The sequence below is a fragment of the Apium graveolens genome, chromosome 10 (genome assembly GCF_009905375.1).
Source record: "Apium graveolens cultivar Ventura chromosome 10, ASM990537v1, whole genome shotgun sequence".
NCBI classification, from domain to species: Eukaryota; Viridiplantae; Streptophyta; class Magnoliopsida; order Apiales; family Apiaceae; genus Apium; species Apium graveolens.
In genome coordinates this window covers 192691103-192695018 of record NC_133656.1, presented here as the reverse complement: position 1 = coordinate 192695018, position 3916 = coordinate 192691103, and the positions used below count along the sequence as shown (strand labels likewise).

Here is a 3916-nt window from a genome sequence, read left to right as displayed (position 1 = left end):
TTTAGTGTGTGATGATTGCATGATATCTAGTATTGGTTGTGCGTATTCGTCTTATGTGCGGTGCGAACATATAAGATAGGGTGTTAATCTCTTGTGAAGCGACAGTGGATCTTGAGACTTAGAACTTGCCATGCTAGCATAGGTTCATGTACGTTGTGCATGATTAGTGGGTAACTCTAACAGTTTTATTTGCCCTATGTAATCAAAAGGAATAACTTGTGCTTAAATCATTGTGTTGTCAATTTTTGTAGACATATAGGAACTCAACATAATTGATGACTATTCAATTTCTATCTTAATTGTGGATGTTTGGTAGAATGGTATTAGTACAATGAAAGTTGGCTTTTATCAGTTTTGTATTATTCGATTAATATCATCACTGTCACATGCTAAAGGTAATAACTATGGCTATAGAAGGAAGTAATAATGAAGTTGTGATCTCATGAGTGTTTTATTATTGATAAATTGCAGTGTTAGTTAAGTGGTTAATTAAATAGTTAATTATAGTTAATATTTAATCAACAATTTTAAGTGTTATTATCTTAACATTGAGAAGTAATCATACATTGGTGAGTGAGTTAAAATAGACAATAACTTAGTCTGAGTCTCTGAGGGAACGAATTAGAAAGTATTCTATATTACTTGCGAACGCGTATACTTGCGTGAATATTAGTGCGTGATTTCGCCCTAACAAGTTTTTGGCGCCGCTGCCGGGGACTCGGCGTAGTTGTTTAGTTTATGTACTTACCATTATTGGTCATTAGGACTCAGTGATTAGGACGTAGTAGTTAATTACTCTTTTCGGTTGTGTTTCAGGTACTTTAGTGCGTTTATGCAAACTCGTTCTCGTGCTCGCAAGAGGACCTTAGATACAGCTGAGGAGAAAGACGAAGTTCTTGATACACCGGAGAAGTTAGATTTTGAGGATTCGGATTCAGGAACTGAGCAGAAAGAACCAGTAAACATGGGAGATCATATTGTTCAAGCTGATCCAGCTCTTATGGATTTTTCTCGGCCTAAAATTGATGACATTCAGTTAAGCATCCTTCATCCAGCTATTCAAGCTAACACCTTTGAAATCAAGCCGGGCACTATTCAGATGGTGCAGAATTCTGTTTCTTTTGGAGGAGCGGCACCTGAAGACCCCAACATGCACATAAGGAATTTTGTCGAGATCTGCAGCACTTTTAAGTATAATGGCGTGACTGATGAGGCTATCAAGTTGAGGCTTTTCCCATTCTCACTGAGGGATAAGGCTAAAGACTGGTTACATTCTGAACCAGCTGGGTCAATCACTACGTGGCAAGATCTTGCGTAAAAGTTTCTGGTGAAGTTTTATCCAATGGCAAAGACTGCTGCTATGAGGACTGCTCTTACTCAGTTTGCACAGCAACCTACAGAATCTATGTGCGAGGCTTGGGAACGCTACAAGGAAATGTTGAGAAAATGTCCACATCATGGAATGCCGGATTGGATGGTAATCACTGGTTTTTATAATGGTTTGGGGGCTCAATCTCGGCCCATGCTCGATGCAGCAGCTGGAGGCGCGTTATGGGCTAAAAGCTATACTGAGGCGTACAATCTTATTGAGACGATGGCTGCAAATGAGCATCAAAACCCAACTCAGAGGATGACATCAGGCAAGGTAGCAGGTATTCTGGAAGTTGATGCAGCCACCGCTATTGCAGCCCAGCTCCAAGCGCTATCAATGAAGGTTGATTCTTTGGCTACGTATGGAGTTAATCAAATAGCTATGGTTTGTGAGCTTTGTGCAGGTTCTCATGCTACGGATCAGTGTTCTCTTGTCAATGAATCTGTTCAGTATGTGAATAATTATCAGCGACAACAGCAGCCTGTGCCAGCAACCTATCATCCTAACAACAGAAATCATCCAAATTTCAGCTGGGGAAATAATCAGAATGCTATTCAGCCACCATATCACCAAGGAGTGAGTAAACAGTTTAACCCACCTGGATTCCAGCAACCACAGCAGTATGCTACAAGACAATCATATCCTCAACAGGGAAGTGCAGCTGCACCTACTAGTGCTGACTTTGAGGAACTTAAGCTGTTGTGCAAGAGTCAGGCAGTTTCTATCAAGACCTTGGAAAATCAAATCGGTCAATTAGCCAATGCAGTGCTCAATCGTCAACCTGGCACTCTTCCCTGTGACACGGAAGTACCAGGTAGGAAGGAAGCTAAAGAGCAAGTCAAAGCTATTATTTTAAGGTCTGGAAAAGTAGCTGATGCTGAAAAGACAAAAGAAGTCGAAGCTGAAGTTCGAGATGAAGAATCTAAGCAAAGGGAGAAAGCGGCGGAACTAAGGAAGACTACTGTTGAACACACTCTGCCTGAGGCTAATACAGGGGAGAAACAACTCTATCCTCCACCACCTTTTCCTAAGAGATTGCAGCAACAAAAGCTGGATAAACAGTTTGGGAAGTTTCTGGAGGTGTTCAAGAAACTTCACATCAATATACCTTTCGCTGAGGCTCTGGAACAAATGCCTAGTTATGCGAAGTTTATGAAGACTATTCTTTCAAGGAAGGTGAAACTGGATGACCTTGAAACCGTTGCTCTCACGGAAGAATGCAGCGCGGTTCTGCAACAAAAGTTACCACCAAAACTGAAAGATCCAGAAAGCTTCACCATTCCTTGCACCATTGGCAATCTAACTTTTGACAAGTGCCTTTGTGATTTGGGAGTAAGCATTAATCTGATGCCGTTGTCGATCTTTAAAAAGCTGGATCTACCTGATCCAAAACCCACATACATGTCGCTACAATTGGCGGACCGTTCCATTACTTACCCAAGGGGCATAGTTGAGGATGTGCTCGTCAAGGTGGATAAGCTCTTCTTTCCTGCTGATTTTGTTATTCTGGATTTTGAGGAAGATAAAAAGATTCCCATAATCTTGGGGAGGCCTTTCTTGGCAACTGGCCGTACCTTGATAGTTGTGCAAAAAGGAGAACTTACTATGCGGGTTCAAGATCAGGATGTGACCTTCAACGTATTCAAGGCAATGAAATTCCCTACAGAAGATGAGGAGTGCTTAAAAGTGGATGTGATTGATTCTGCGGTTACTTCGGAACTCGATCACATGCTAATGTCTGATGCATTGGAAAAGGCCTTAGTGAGGGAATTTGACAGTGATGATGAAGATAGCAACGAGCAATTACAATATCTGAACGCTTCTCCCTGGAAGCGAAAGCTAGATATACCATTTGAATCTCTTGGTACTTCTGACCTCAAGAACGCTGAAGGGAAGCTCAAACTATCAATAGAGGAAGCGCCTACCTTAGAGCTCAAACCATTACCTGAACACTTGAGGTATGCCTTTTTAGGTGATTCATCTACGTTACCTGTTATTATTTCAGCTGACCTTTCAGGTAGTGAGGAAGACAAGCTCTTAAGGATTTTGAGAGAATTCAAATCGGCTATAGGATGGACTATAGCAGACATCAAGGGGATAAGTCCCTCATATTGTATGCATAAAATTCTGTTAGAGGAAGGTAGTAAGCCAACTGTGGAACAGCAGCGAAGACTGAACCCAATCATGAAGGAGGTGGTGAAGAAAGAAATTCTGAAATGGCTAGATGCAGGCATCATTTATCCTATTTCTGACAGCTCGTGGGTGAGCCCTGTACAATGTGTTCCTAAGAAGGGAGGTATCACTGTGGTCGCAAATAAAAAGAATGAGCTCATCCCTACTCGAACAGTTACAGGATGGAGAGTATGCATGGATTATAGAAAATTGAACAAAGCCACAAGAAAGGATCACTTCCCTCTCCCATTCATTGATCAAATGCTGGACAGATTGGCGGGACATGAGTATTTTTGTCTTCTGGATGGGTATTCCGGGTATAATCAGATTTGTATTGCACCAGAGGATCAGGAAAAGACTACCTTCACTTGT

At 41.5% G+C, this 3916-nt stretch overlaps 1 non-coding gene across 1 annotated transcript; it reads right to left on the bottom strand.

Annotated features, from left to right (window-relative positions):
• Nucleotides 1-1357: 1357 nt before the first annotated feature.
• Nucleotides 1358-1464, bottom strand: LOC141694057 (small nucleolar RNA R71). Its single transcript, XR_012563389.1, has one exon. It is a non-coding gene; the product is annotated as a small nucleolar RNA R71 (small nucleolar RNA).
• Between the last annotated feature and the right edge of the window lie 2452 nt (nucleotides 1465-3916).